Source organism: Ursus arctos, unplaced genomic scaffold (assembly GCF_023065955.2).
Source record: "Ursus arctos isolate Adak ecotype North America unplaced genomic scaffold, UrsArc2.0 scaffold_7, whole genome shotgun sequence".
In the NCBI taxonomy this organism is placed as follows: domain Eukaryota; kingdom Metazoa; phylum Chordata; class Mammalia; order Carnivora; family Ursidae; genus Ursus; species Ursus arctos.
This window is the reverse complement of record NW_026623089.1, coordinates 40,769,238-40,784,853: the sequence shown is the minus strand read 5'-3', so window position 1 is coordinate 40,784,853 and position 15,616 is coordinate 40,769,238. Positions and strand designations below refer to the sequence as shown.

Below are 15,616 nucleotides of genomic sequence, written 5' to 3'. Positions count from 1 at the left end.
GAGGTTTGAGGAGAAAGGGAGAATTTTGAGAAGGCTATTGGGGGAAATGAGAGGGCTAACTTAGCAGGATTACTTAGAAGAATTGTAATGACACATTTTTCATGGCTCTGGTATATGTAGTTGTGTGAGTGATCTTCCTCCCCACCTCAGGGCTCGGCAACCTGAGTGTCTGAGCAGACAAGTTGAACAAATGGATTGATCTTGGTCTGGGTTTAACAGGCCAGTGTGGCAGAAAGGGAGGCAAGAGTTTCCAGCAGTGGCAGTGTTTGAAGTGATGAGTCATTGAGCCAAAGCTGAACAGGGAACACCTGAAACCAGAAAGTGGCAGTTGGGATATGAAGTGGTTGAGACTGGATGTTGGAATTTAAGATTAAGTTAAATTGAAGCTTAACTAAGAGGAGCAGTTGCTGGTTATGACTGAATGTGAGAGCTGGCTATGGAATGGGTTACTGAAGCAGAGAAAGTGAAGGTTACTGGGGTTGAGCAGATAAGGGAAGTGTAAAGCTAGGGTGTTAACAGGAGTCAGCACCACAGAACGTGAGTTGCTCAGAATGGTTCTAGAGCAAGGGGTGGGAAGATTCTGAACCAGGTTCCAAAGTCTTTGGTGAATGTGGGAGAATGACCCAGAGGACAGTCGATGGAGGAAACAAGGAGAGGGAGGTAGGAACAGGACAGACACCTCAAAAGAGGTACTTTGATATGAGGGTGAAGAACCTCGATAGTGAACAAAGAATGACTTCCATGCTGTATGTTTGCTGAGGGGAGATAGAATGGCTGCACTCAGATTTTAGTTTAGACAAGAAGACTGCTGGAATGGTTTCTCAAGTTGGTTCAAGGTTTTGGGTGTTAGTTTACAGTGGAACAGTGTAAAGGGTTATCAGGAAGTATGGCTAGTGGATTTGTGTGATGGTCAAGGAGGGGAGAGTACATAGCAGAAATGAGATCAGAGTGCAGCGGCAAAGGGGAATTACTTGGAGGGGCTTATGTTTTGGATGATTGTGATAATGATGAAAAACATGGTGGTCTTAGCTGATCTCCAAATTTTTGTTAATTTTGTGGGAAAGTATGTTTATGCTGACAGACTGACATACCGGGTTATGCACAGAGCTAGATGACTTCATTGTTTTCAGGTCTACTTAGCAAGGTTTAGCAATCTGTGGCCTTTGCTCAGCATGTCATAAAGAACTCTAGCGTGGGGCTGTTTTCTTCTTTGGTGAAGGTTAGCCCTGGTGAGGGGATGGCAGGGTGGAAGCGATTGGTGCTCACCTGATCTTTTGACCTTGACAAACTTGTGTCTAAGGGGTGGGTAGGTGGGTAGAGATAATCCTGAGTCCAAATTGGGGTGAGAAATCTTAAGTTGTCAGGCCTTTTGAGAGCCTAATGCCAGCTTGAGGGGGAATGTAAAAAGTACCGAGGCCCAAAAGGAGGGAATAGCAGTAAGAATGATTCATGATCTCCTTGATGACTTCAAAATTTAATACTCCTGCAGCAATATTTAAATCAGATTTAAGTTAAAAAATATAACCCAAAATGCTACATATTAAATGTCTATTTTTGGAATTAGAAAATGTGTCCATTTATAAAGTTGCAAGACCACACTCTCAAAGTTTTACCTCTCCCAAAATGCCTTTCTTAAAACAAAATTTTCTACTACATTGCTTTTTGGTATTTTTAAACTATGCTTTCAGACTTCCTTAGGTTAAGGAAGACTTAGAATCATGATGCATGGTGTTTTCACAGAGCCTTGGTATGTGCTCTTGAACACTTACCTGGATAAGCATGGAGTAATGTATAGGTAGAATTGTTGAATCATTATATTGTACACCTGAAACTAGTAGAATACTGAATGTTAATTATACTTCAATTTAAAAAAGCATAACATAAAATAAAATAAGTTAAAAAAAGAAATATTGGTGTGTATGGTTTTACTATGCAAACTGAGAACAATTCTGCTAGCAGAAAATATGATTTCCTTGGATACATAACCATCTCTACCTCTCACAAAATAATAGATAATGTTTGAAAAAAAATCATGTCTTAATATGTTCAATCTTTTTTTTTTTTTAAGATTTATTTATTTGAGGGAGAGGGAGAGAGAGCAGAGAGCAAGTGAGAGAGAACACAAGTGGGGGGGAGGGGAAGAGGGAGAGGGAAAAGCAGGCTCCCGCTGAGCAGGGAACCCTATGTAGGACTGGATCCCAGGAGCCCAGGATCATGACCTGAGCTGAAGGCAGATGCTTAACCGACTGAGCCACCCAGGTGCCCCTTTTTCAATCTTTTTAACCACTAGGCCAGTCCACCTCACATCATTTCTTTTGTCATTTATTAGAACTTTAGCTCAAAGGCTAGGTGGTGGCAAGTAAGAGTTAATGAAAATTTTGGAGAGAAAATATGACCTTTTATTTTTTTGAGTTTTTAAGAAATATTTTAACAGAAAGGCATACTCAGTAAAGAAAACTTGGAAAATACAGGAAAGGAGGAAGAAGGGTCATCTGTGGCTCAAGTCAACCACAGTTGATGTTTTGATGTATTTTTTTTTAATTTAGTTTTTTCTCTTATATTTTGATTATTTGGTGTTTTGTTGGTTTGTTGTTTTATGCTTATACTGTGAACCTATATTTGTAACCTGCTTTTTTCATGTAGCATTATTCATAACCTTTATAACATCATTTGTAATGACTGCATAATAGAACGAATGTACCACTCTGTATTTAATCCTTCCCCTAAAATTAGACTTTTTGTGTACAGTTGACCCTTGAACAATACAAGTTTGAGCTGTACGGGTCCCCTTAATGCGAATTTTTTTCAATAAATACAATATAGAACTGTAAATGTATTTTCTCATTTTTAGGATTTTCTTAATAACATTTTATTTTCTCTAGCCTACTTTATTGTAAGGATATAGTATATAATACATATAACATACAAAGTAGGTCTTAATCAACTATGTAATTGGCTCAACAGTAGACTATCAGTTAAGTCTTCGGGGAGTTAAAATTATACTCAGATTTTTGACTGAGTGGGAGTCGATGCCGCTAACATCCACTTTGTTCAGGGGTCAGCTGTATTTCTAATTTTCTAGAATATTAAACCATGTTATGATATGTGTATTTGCATAAAATTTTATCATGTATTCTTTATTTATTTCCATAGTGTAGGTTCTTGGAAATGGATTTGTTTGATCAAAGGCTATAAGCATTTCTGAAGATCCTAACATATTGCTTAGAAAAATTCTTAATGATATAGGGCGCCTGGGTGGCTCAGTCGTTAAGCGTCTGCCTTCAGCTCAGGGCGTGATCCTGGCGTTATGGGATCGAGCCCCACATCAGGCTCTTCCACTGGGAGCCTGCTTCTTCCTCTTCCACTCCTCCTGCTTGTGTTCCCTCTCTCTCTGGCTGTCTCTCTCTCTGTCAAATAAATAAATAAAATCTTTAAAAAAAAAAAAAGAAAGAAAAATTCTTAATGATAGGGTAACATAATTGGCACTTCCAGCAATGACTGTAAATTTTACAAATGGGCACAATAAACACCAAATGCAAAAAACACTATCTGAATATCTTCAAATCTATACAGAGGATATGAGACTTACATAGATGGCCATATCTTGATAATGGAAAACATTTTTTTCCTTAGTCAGATGACTCCAGGCTGGGTGATGACTGAACAGGTAACACACAGTATTCTGGATAATTGAATGACAGATCTGATGAGGCAGATGATGTTCGCTTGAAGACAGTGTCAGGTATGGAATAGAAAACACAATGGTGTTTCATTTCAGTACATGTATAGGTTCTGGGCACTGAATTCATGTGCTGGAATCTGTAAGGAGATGCTCTATTATTAAGGATACAACTCAGGAACAGCCAAATGGAAGAGCCATGAAGGGCAGGGTATGGGGGAAGGAGCACTTCCACGCCCACTCTGGACATGTTACCCTTCTAGCACCTTGATGTGTTCAGCAACTGGGAAGCACTAACCGTGTTGTTTTTTAAACAGGTTTTATTTTAGTGATGAAATTCTCTATTATTTCTCAGAATATGGTTTTTGTGTTGTGGTTTTTGTTTTAAAGACATTAAGCAGTCTTCTTGATGGTCAGTGAAAAAGTGGGTTCCATCATATGAGTTTGAGAAGAAGCTACGTACCATATCCCTTTCCCACTAGGTGATTAACCATGAACGTCAACTTTCATCAGCTTAATAAAGGCTCAGGGAAACGACATTACCACTAACAATTTAACGTTTATTGAGTACTTAGTATTTTGAGGCTCTGTTCCAACAATCCCACATGTATCCATCTTCACAACAAGTCTGTCTTCCGCAATTACCTCCTTTTGTTTACAGATGAGAAAATTGAGGTCCACGTTGGTAAAATAACATGCCCAAAGTTAGAAACATGGCTTAGTTGGTGGAAGAGCCAGGACTCCATCCCAGATAGACTGGCTCCCGAGGATTTTCAAGCATTACATTGTACTATTTGTAACTGGAAAGAAGACTGGTTTAGTGTTTAGTGCAGGATTTCTCAAACTGGCTTAACAATGGAAACTCATTGTCTTCAGTATTTTTATAGGGATTAGTTTTCCATGGAGTTAACTGGGAAGTGTTGCCTTCAGCCAGCCTGCACTGGTGCAGTCTCTTAAACACCATTATTTTAGAATAGAACTCTTTTTTTTTTTTTTTAAACTTGGTTCTCTGTTGATTATATTCAGTGCTATATTTTTTTTTTGTTATTTTTTTTTTAAAGATTTTATTTATTTATTCGACAGAGATAGAGACAGCCAGCGAGAGAGGGAACACAAGCAGGGGGAGTGGGAGAGGAAGAAGCAGGCTCATAGTGGAGGAGCCTGATGTGGGGCTCGATCCCATAACGCCCTGAGCCGAAGGCAGACGCTCAACTGCTGTGCCACCCAGGCGCCCCTATTTTTTTGTTAATTTTAAATGTTATTAAAAGACTAGTATTTCGACTTCAAGGCATTTTATGTTTCTTTTATGACCTTCCTAGGAATTTTTAAAAAGTCAACATCACTCTACACTACTTTTGAGGTACTAAAACACTTTATAATCCAAATCACTATTTTACTGTTCTTTCCGTGCTCTTATATTATTATAAATTTTTTAATAAAAATTTCTTTACAAGATAAACTGACAGCTTTTTAGTGCTTTGGAACATGACGGTAACTGACATCTTGAGATTGAACCTTGGTTCTGCCTCTTTACAGGCTATGTGACCTTAGAAAAGTCACTTCATTTCTCAAAACTTATGCTTCTTCCTCTAAGAGACAAGGTTAATATCTTGCAGGGTGGCTGTGAGAATCAAATGAGAACATTCATGTAATATCTGGCACATAGAAAGCCCATGACAAATGTTAATTGCTCTCAATTCTATACCATGAATGAATAGCAAAAATAGTTGGAAAAGAAAGGTCAGTTTTAATTTGAACTGCCTCAGTGTTAACGCTGACATCAGCTACATTTCTGATAAAGTGATGTTTTCCTGATACAGGTTGTATGGGAGTTAAAACCAGTTTCCTTCCGGCTTTCCAACTGACATAATAAGCAAAACCTGACTGGGCAAACATAGACCTATTTATTAGATCACTTATTATTAATGTTAAACTAGCTCTGGTGCTGACTTATCCTGTTCTTTTTGAAATTTCACTGTTGTCATTTAAAATCTGCCAGACCTTCAGAAGCTTCACAGAATGCTAAAGGGTTTAATCCATCCTCCAGAATATGCGAAGTTTATTTTCCAAAGTGGTTCTCTACATCCAGCAATATGTTCAAAATCATGCATGTAGGACAGACTTCGCTTCTATTTTTATGTTTGCTACTAGAGGTTTGTTCAGTTTTCCTGGCAGTCAACTTTGGAGTTTAGGGGGCAGTACTTAACACATCTAACCAAAGCATGAGTAATTATTGAAAACAAAGCTATTAAAGGAAAAATCTATGGAGATTTTGCAATTTCCCAATGACTTACTCCTTAAGGAAAAAGAAAATGGGTTTGTTTTGAGCTGTATGTGGGGAGATCTCTAGCATTCTGTCCTAAGTACGTCTTCTAGCCCTGATATCTAGTAAACACTCAGTAAATACTTCCTGATGGACTGAATTTGATTTCTAATCCCAATTTTGTGCCTTTCGACTTCTGTAAACTTGGACCTTCTTGAACCTTCTAAGCTTCAGTTTCCTCTTATGTAAAAAATGAGGTACCAATATTTGTGCCCCAGGATTGTTGTAACAATGGGGTGTTCATGCATTTAAAATAGCCAGCACAGGGATGCCTGGGTGGCTCAGTAGGTTAAGCATCTGCCTTTGGCTCAGGTCATGATCCCAGGGTCCTGGGATCGAGTCCCACATTGGGGTCCTTGCTCAGCGGGAACCTGCTTCTCTCCCTGCTTGTGCTCTCTCTCTCTGACAAATAAATAAATGAAATCTTAAAAAAAAAAAAAAAAAACAACCCAGCCGCACAGCATGTGGCACCATAGTGGGCACACAGTGCATTGTATGTTTTCCCAGACACCTTGCTTTGTTCTTCAATAATATTCTCTTCAAGCACTTCTCAAGAACTTTCTCATTCCCTAAACACTTAGAAGCCATTTTCAAAAGAGAATATGAGTGTCTGCCAATTAAACTGAAAATACATTCCTTTGTAGCCAACACTTGGAATGTTTCAACAAAAATGAGTGTATCCCTGACAGACTTTGGTTTGAATTCTGGCTTTACAACTGACTATGTTATGACCTTAGGTAAGTTACTTAACCGTCTGTAAAGTATCGTGAGGTCGATATGAGTAATAGTATGTATAAAACATCTGGTTCCAGTGCCTGGTTTGTGTAGGTGCTAAGAGATTTATTATTTTAAGTTGAGACTTTTATTTAATCTGATAATTTATGTAATTAATTCATGTATATTAAGGGCCTACTTTATTCAAACCCTGTTAAGAGCAGCCAGGAAGATTGTGAATGAACATTGGGCATATGATTATGTAGGTGACTAAAGTTGGCCTCACCTAGAATCAGGTTTGGCAGAAACCTGATTTTTCCTTTTTTTTTAGATTTTATATATCTATTTAGAGAGAGAAAGTGTGTGCACGTGTGAGCAGGGAGAGGGACAGAGGGGGAGGGAAAGAGGCAATCCCAAGCAGACTCCATGCTGAGTGCGGAGCCCAATGGGGGGCTTGATCTTACAACCCTGAGACCGCGACCTGAGTGGAAACCAAGAGTCAGGTGCTTAACTGACTGAGCCACCCAGGCACCCCCGGAAGTGGCATTTTCTATTGTATCTGAAGTAAAATAAGTTAATCGGCTGCTATTGCATTTGACATGACATTTTTTAAACGTTGCATTTCTCTATTAAATACTAAAATTTAAAAAAAATGAATAATACTCCATCGTATGGATATACCACATTTTATTTATCCACCGGTTAGTTGATGGATGTTTGGGTTGTTTCCACTTTTTGGCTATTGTGCATGATGTTACTATGACCATTTGTGAAAATTTTTGTGTGGACGTATGTTTTCAGTTCTTCCGGGTGTATAGCTAGGGTGGAATTGCTGGGTCACATGGGAACTCTATGTTAACTTTTTTGAGGAACCACCAGATGTTTTCCAAAGGAGCAGCATCACGTTCCGTAGTTTTTAACGTGTATTTCAGGTACTTGAAGATATGAGAGAAAAGTTTATTAAAATGTTAACCTGAGACTATTAGTTCTAATGACAGCCCTTCTGACAAGCCAGATGGAAGTCTCAATTTGCCTATTTGCTTTTCAAAATGAAAACATTAAAATATAAACCCACACCATAGAAATAGTGTCAAAATTTTCATGCCCTCTTGTTCCTCTACTCACCCACTTCTCCTAGAAGTTGGAATATGATTGGAATTGATGATGTTTGCTTTCATATAAGTATAGGTTTCTAAAAGTGATATATTGAGGTTCCTGCTCCACTTTTCCTAAGTGGATTTCATGTTTTATTACATAGGTTACTAATGCCACAACATCGAACATTGCTTTTTTATTTTTATTTTTTTATTTTTAAAAAATTTTATTTATTTATTTGAGAGATGAAGAGAGACAGAGAGAGAGCACAAGCAGGGGGAGGGGCAGAAGGAGAAGAAGCAGACTCCCCACCCAGCAGGGAGCCCGACGCGGGGCTGGATCCCAGGATCCCCTGGGATCATGACCTGAGCCCAAGGCAGACGCTTAACCAACTGAGCCACCCAGGCGTCCCAAACATTGCTCTTTTAACAGAAAACATTCTTGAAACAAAGTTCAACATAGATTTAATTATTTGTGATTAAATTTTCTTGGATATACAAAATTTTTCAAAACTATCACATAGATTTAATTATTTATGATTAAATTTTCTTGGATATACAAAATTTTTCAAAACTATCACATAAAGACCTCACCTAAAAATCTCGATGTCAAGGATATTGTGTTAATGTAGTAGGTAGTTTAGAGATGCTTTTGTCTCTTTGGCTGATGACATTACCTGTGTCTGCTTCCACTGTTGTCAGTAGTCAGTATCAACTCTTCAACCTCCTCCATTTGTTCTGGCAAATATTTGCATAGCCTTCATAAATTTACAGAAAATGAAATCATTATAAAGAAAAAAGTAAGTTGGTTTTATTGGGGGTATAGAATTTTAGAGCAGAAAGGGTGCTCAAAAGAAATAACATTTATGGAATAATTTCTGATGCTAGATTGGAGCTTAAGTGCTTTTTATGCCATATCTCATTTAAGTTGGCAGTCTATGACTTTTGTGTTTGGAAGAAGAAATGAGATTATCAGTCATTCTGAAAAGCTTGAAGTGAGCTCTCTCTCTCTCTCTCTCTAGGATAAATTAATCTTTATTCCTATGTGGGTACATTATAGAGATTGATTTGTTTTCTTAGAGTGATGAAAAATTAAGGGAGTTCTTTTTAGGTAAATTTCTCTCAGGTTTTAAACTGTGAAAATAAGTATCGTTGTGGACACTAAATATGTTGTTTACTAAATTCTATAGTATTAACCTATGATTTTCAGTTATTTTTACAATTATTTTGGTGCCTAAAATAATTTGTTATTGTGTTGGGTAACTTTATATCTATTTTACTTCTGAAATATCTAAGAATATGTAGCTGCATTTGAGCTAGAGAAATACTAGGTTTTAATCAGATCTTTTTGTCTGAATACCGACTCTTTCAAAAAGTTTTTTAAAAATATTTTTGGGGGACATGGTATTAAGTTTGCAATTGATAAGCTTCTGTACTAATTAGAAGTAGAGCAGAAACTACAAATCAGAAATCTACCTCAAAAAATTAAAAATAGAACTACATATGATCCAGCAGTTCCACTTTTGGGTATATATCTGAAGGAAATGAAATCACTATCTTAAAAGAGTTATCTACATCCCCGTATTCATTGCAGCATTATCTACAATGAAGACATAGTAACAACCTGAGTGTCCATCAGTGGATGAATGGATAAAGAAAATGTGATACACACACATACGCTGGAATATTCAGTCATAAAAAGGAAAGAAATCTTGCTATTTACAAAAATAAAAGATGGATGAAACCTGAAGGCATTATGCTAAGTGAAAGACAAATACTGTATGATCTCACTTATATGGGGAATCTTAAAAAAAAACAAACAAACCCAAAGGCCCAGAAATAGAGAACTTATGGATTAAATTGGGTTTTGGTGATTGCCCAGGGCCTCAACTTTATTTCGTAAGTTTGCTTCTCTGGAAAAATATTTCCCAAGCTTTCTAACAAAGTATCACTGAACTTGGAGAAGATAGCCTGTGCATAAGTTGGAGACTTTGCCTATTTTGAAATGGGGAAATCTTGTCTCAGCATTACTGAGTTAATGTACAGTTGGTACAAAGTTTTCAATTCTAATTGCTGACTTGCTTCGTGAGTGAATGATTGATCATAACCAGCTAGAACGTGTAAGATAAAGCATGGTGACCTGAGTAGTTTTTCTGTACAGTCAATTCTTTAGTGTGATAAGTATTTTTACAAACAATTTTTCTGTTTCTCTTGGATAGTCAGTTTCTCTTTCTCCCTCTTTTTTAGGAGACCTACGTGAAAGGGTTGGGAGCCTTGATGTTTGAGTAGACAAGGTAAGCATTCAAGTAAACTCTTCAGTATTGTGACAATTGAATTGGTTGATTTGATATCAAAAAAGAATTTCAATTATTTAAAGAAGAGTGAATTATTAACTGTGTTAGTAATATTTATATCTACCATCACTGTAAGCACTTCATGTTCATTGTCTGATTTAAGCCTACCAACGGTCCTGTGAGAGATACTGTTACACCTGCTTTAGAGACTAGAAAACTGAAGCCCAGAAACCTACGGATTTCTGCTGTTGACGCCACGCATTTGACAAGAGTTGCGATAGCATGGCAGTAATGTTACTTCTTTCTTGTTCTTTTTTCCCCCTCAAACTCATCTGTTCTCATTATTTTTTCCTTTGTGGGACAATCTTGTGGGACTTCTTTGCTTCCAGAGGTCAGATGTAGTTGTTAGGGTGGGTTTTCTGCACTCTTTCCCTATCTTCCATATTCTTTTGTGTACGCTTTTTTCAAGGTTATACAGTTCAGCAAGTTTAGTTTGTCAGGGATTGTTCAAACAGGGATTCTCAGTCCACACCCTCAGTCCACCTTCTCAGAGGTGACTGTTCTCGACTCTCTTTGCTGTTTGGGATTTACCTGTGGTTTCTCAAGTAATATATTTGAATTGATGTTAACTGAGTTTCCAGTTTAGGGCATAACTTGTTTATATGATTTTCTGTGTCCTTATCACTAACTGAACTCAGGAATCTCTATCAGTTGCCCAAAGTTCCTGTTTTCTGTCACATCATTTATTCTGTTAATGTCATCATCTTGAAGAAGTCCCTCCCAGGGCAAAGTGCTGCGGTACCAGGTAGCCTCTGCTTTTCCATAGTGCCCAGCTCTCATTCTAGGGGCTCTGTCTTCCTCTGTGTTGGATCATCTATTTCCTCTCTCCTGTGTTGTCTTCTTTCATGGGTTCCTTCCCTCATTTTGCTCCTTTAGAGCCAGCCTCTCTTGTACAGATACTGAATTATCTTGACTGGACCTCTAATTTCCTTATTTGTTTTTTTTTTCTTATTATCATCTGTTTTATTCTCTATTCTTATATATATAAATATCCCTAAGTTTAATTTCCAAGGTCTCTGTCTTTTTTTAAAAAAAGATTTTATTTATTTATTTGAGAGAGAGAGAAAGTGCACAGGCAGAGAGAGAGGAAGAAGCAGACTCCCTGCTGAGCAGGGAGCCCGATGCAGGGCTCAATCCCAGGACTCTGAGATCACGACCTGAGTTGAAGGCAGACACTTAACCGACTGAGCCACCCAGGCACCCAAATTTCCAAGGTCTCTTTTAAAAAGCATTGTATTTTCTTTGTCATGCATGTGCTATCTACTCTTACCTCTCTAAGGATATGAATGATTGGGTTAAAATTTTTTTTAGTTGAAAAGTTTCTTCTGATGGGGTGCCTAGTAGCTCAGTCAGAAGAGTGTGCAACGCTTGATCTCAGGGTCATGAGTTCGAGCCCCACGTTGGGCGTAGAGATTACTTAAAAATAAATTTAAAAAGTTTTTTTCTGTTAACATTGTCTGTGGTTCCTCCAAGTGCTTCTTCTTCTTTTTCTGTTTTTTCCTCTGATTAGTGATCCTGAGCTGTGAAAGGTGCGGTCCTAAAAGTTGATTAGAAGCTTCGAGTGCACCACTGGTACTCATTGACTGTGAGTTCACTGTCGGGTGGCCTGGCTTTGCCATCTAACAGGGAGCACTTGGTATCTGTTTCCGATTTCTTTCAACTTTCTTCTTTCTGAAAAGAAGTGTCTTTTAATCTCCTGCCTGGTGGGTGAGAACTTTTAGCCGGTTCTCTGGGGGCTGAGTAGGGGAGAAAGGCTGAGGATTTCAGCATTCAGTATACACATGTGTTTACTTAATCCCCTGATTTCATTAAGGGCTTCTCCATGCAGTGCTCTGTTCCCTCTGTTCAGAAATCCTTTTCAGAGAATAACCCTCTGGTTTTGCCTTGGTGAAAGAGGCATAGTTAACCCAAGCACGTGAAATTTAGGAAGGCATGGAGAGATTAAGCCGTTTCTTAAAGAGCTTTCAACCAACCTGCCTTATTCGGTGTTCCCTACATCCCTGTTTCCTGAGGTACCATGTTACCAATTCCTATGCCTTTTGAGAATTCTGTGGACCAAGTCAGGTTGATTTTTATCTTTCCACCTTCCTGGTTTAAGATTCAGCTTTCCTGGATCTGCTACTAGGTACCACTGTTCCATCTGCTTTCCAGCCTTCAAACTTTTGTTTATGCCTTAAAAATACCTTATGAGCATTTTAGCTCAATTTTGGGAAGGAATGAAATTAAGTATATATGTTCAATCTTTCCATCTTCCCAGAAACTATTGCTAGATTTTTTTTCATTTGCTTAAGCATTTATTTATCTATTCATTTTTTATTGTGGCAAAATACACATAAAGTTTTTAACCATTTTAAAGTGTGCAGTTAAGTAGCATTAAGGTACATCCATGATGTTGTGTACCCATTACCACTGTCTGGTTCCAGAAGTTTTTCATCACCCCTAAAAGGAACCCCGTACCCATTAAGCAGCCATTCCCTACTCCTCCCTCCCTTTTCCCAGGCCCTGGCAACCACTAATCTGCTTTCTGTCTCTCTGGATTTGCCAGATCTGGTGAGACTTTTTTAGACAGGGTAACCAGGCCAGGCTTCTTTGGAGAGAGAGGATATTTGAGCGGAAAGCTTAATGCCTCGGGGGTGTGTGTGGCGTGAACCATCGGAAGTGTTGAATGAATCCTGCTGCTTCTTTCGATGTACAAAGTCACAAGGTTTTGTTATTGTCACCCTGAAAACCAACAGAAGCCAAATAAGAATCATTGTTTAAAAACCCATCAGCGAGTGAAGATACAAGGAAACCTCAATGAACCAAACTCCAGAGAGTAATGAAAGTTTCACAGTAGAGAAGAGACCCATGGCTTCTCTGGGGTAGAACAGCCCAAGGAAGAGGAACCTGCCACACTCTGGGCTGGCGTGTTGTGGCCCCGTGCGGGCGGGCTGGTGTGACAGGCTAGAACCCGGAGAAGCCCCAGTTGCTCCTGCACTAAAGAGCCAAGTGCACCGCCAGCGCTCACCCACAGGTCTCCACTGAATGCTCAGGGGTGATAAGCCACACACCTGGGCCGAGCAAGTCGAGCTGACAGAGACCCTGCATGAGGCACACGGAACTTCCTCCAAGTGCACAGCAACCGCCCGCAGCAAGCAGGGGGCTGAGCAGGGGTGAAGGAGTAGACCTGGAGAGCTGAGAGAAACTCACCAGAAGTGGCCCAGGTTTTCAGTTAGGCAAGGCTGAAGGCAGGCAAAGAGCTGGAGAGAACCCCCACCCCCACCCCCACACTCTGCAACTCTATGCTTTCAATTCCCTGGGGCTGAACACAGGGCAGGAGAGGTAAGAGAAACTCCTCTGATTCATTCCAGGCCTTTCCACGATGTAGGAAGCTGCCCTCCGACAGGAAGGCTGGGGAGGAACAGGCTGAGAGAGGTCACCTAGGCTGCAGAAAGCAAGGTGTGGGACTGGAAAGCAAAGAGAATCCCTAGCAAATGAAAAACCTGGCAGTCATGCTTAAAGCAGAGAGAGAGCTCCCAGTTTTTGTCTTTTTTAAAAATAAACTTTATTTTTTGAAACAGCTTTAGTTTTTTAAAAGATTTATTGATTTATTTGAGAGAGAGAGAGCGCAAGTGAGCACAAGGGGGTAGGGAGGGACAGTGGAGGAGGGAGAGAAAGAATCTCAAGTAGACTCCTTGCTGAGCACAGAGCCCATGGAATAGTTCTAGTTTTATAAAAGAATCACAAAGGTAGTACCGAAAGTTCCCCTATGACCCACACTGAGTTTCCCCTATTATGAACACCTCTAATCGTATGACATATTTATTATAAGTAATGAACTAATATCGGTATGGTAATTTTAACTAATGTCCATGCTTTATTCATATGTTCTTTGGCTTTACCTAATGTCCTCTTTCTGTTTCAAGGTCCCATCCAGGGTCCCACATTTCACTTAGTGGTCATGTCTCTTTAGGCTCCTCTGGCCTGTGGCAGTTTCTCAGACTTCCCTTGTTTTTAATGGCCTTGACGGTTTTGAGTATTGGTGAGGTGTTTTGTAGAATGTCCCTGTATTAGTATTTGTTTCGTATTTTTCTCATGATTAGGGTGGGGCTTTTGGTTTTGGGGAGGAAGACCACAGAGGCTAATTGCCATTTTCATCACAACATATTAAGGGTCCGTGACTTATCAGTGTTGATGTTGAGCTTGATCTCCTGGTTGAGGTAGTGTGTTTCAAGTTTCTCCGCTGTAAATACTCTTTTTTCTCTCTTTCCATACTGCAGTCTGTGGCAGGAAGTCACTTATCCAAAGCCCACACTTAAGTAGTGGGTACTTATGCTCTCTGTCCTTAAGGGTGGAACATCTCTGTAAATTATTTGGAATTCTCCTGGGTAGGAAATTTGTCTCTTTTTCCCTCATTTATTTATTTAGTCATTTTCTTTCTCTCCTTTCTTTCTTTCTTTCTTTCTTTCTTTCTTTCTTTCTTTCTTTCTTTCTTTCTTTCTTTCCTCCTAGATTTTATTTATTTATCTGAGAGAGAGTGAGCATGAGCCAGGGAGGAGCAGGGGGAGAGGGAGAAGCAGACTCCCCACCAAGCAGGGAGCCTGATGTGGGCTTGATCCCGGGACTCCAAGATCATGACCTGAGCCGAAGGCTGCTTAACTGACTGAGCCACCCAGGCACCCCCATTTTCTTTAACAGTATGGACTCATGGGTATTTATTTTATTCTTGAGGTTATAGTCCAGTTACTACTTTATTTATTTTGTTGGTGAAATTGTTCCACCTTTGACCATTGGGAGCTCTTTCAATTGGCTCTTATGCCTCTTTGACATAACCCCATCAATGTGTATGTATGTGTGTGTGTGTGTGTGTGAGAGAGAGAGAGAGAGAGAGAGTACACTTTCTTACTTTTGGCACTCTGTGATGCTCCAGGTTTATTTGTGTATTTCCTGGCACAGTCCTTCAGTCAGCCATTTCTCCAAGGAGCCCTGGTTCCTTTTATTAGAGAATGGGGAAACCAAGATCTAGGTGTTAGATGTGCTTGTTGCTACTGGAGTGCTGTGCTTGTAGGCCCTCTCAGCTGACAGAGCCAGGGAATATATGTGCATATACTAATCTGTATATATACACATATCTATAAATACTTCTATGTATACCCATCTACATCTATATTAAGCTAAATATGAGTTCATACTGACATGTCCAGCTCAAATCCATTGCCACATAGGTCATTCTAAATTCCTCCCCTTGTTTATCTGTAAACTCTTATTCTCGTAGTGAGAAACCTGGCTCACACCATCTGCCATCTGTTTACTTAATCGTCCAGTCACAGTGTACATATAAAGCACTCCCACGGTTTGAAAGCCCATGGCTTAGCCGTGAAGCACAGGCAGGTCTCTGGAATCCTACCTGGGCTTGGATCCCAGACCCTGCTCCAGGGCAGGTCCTGGTTCCCACCCTCTAAACATTTGAAGC

The 15,616-nt window shown here is 39.4% G+C and overlaps 1 protein-coding gene and 1 long non-coding RNA gene across 6 annotated transcripts in view; one reads left to right on the top strand and one right to left on the bottom strand.

Moving 5' to 3' along the window:
- The window catches only part of SHLD2 (shieldin complex subunit 2), a 76,653-nt gene that overhangs the window by 15,586 nt on the left and 45,451 nt on the right, over positions 1-15,616 (top strand). For both annotated transcript variants that reach the window (XM_026504618.4, XM_044386251.3), the window contains exon 2: positions 10,058-10,104. The gene's annotated coding sequence lies outside the window, so the exon portion shown is untranslated. The remainder of the gene's footprint in view (positions 1-10,057; positions 10,105-15,616) is intronic.
- LOC123001335 (uncharacterized) overlaps positions 8,253-15,616 on the bottom strand; it is a 36,691-nt gene continuing 29,327 nt past the window's right edge. For 3 of the 4 annotated variants that reach the window (XR_008958105.1, XR_008958104.1, XR_006410132.3), the window contains one exon: positions 8,253-15,136. This is a non-coding gene — a long non-coding RNA (uncharacterized LOC123001335). The remainder of the gene's footprint in view (positions 15,137-15,616) is intronic. The other variant, XR_008958106.1, reaches the window with a different exon arrangement.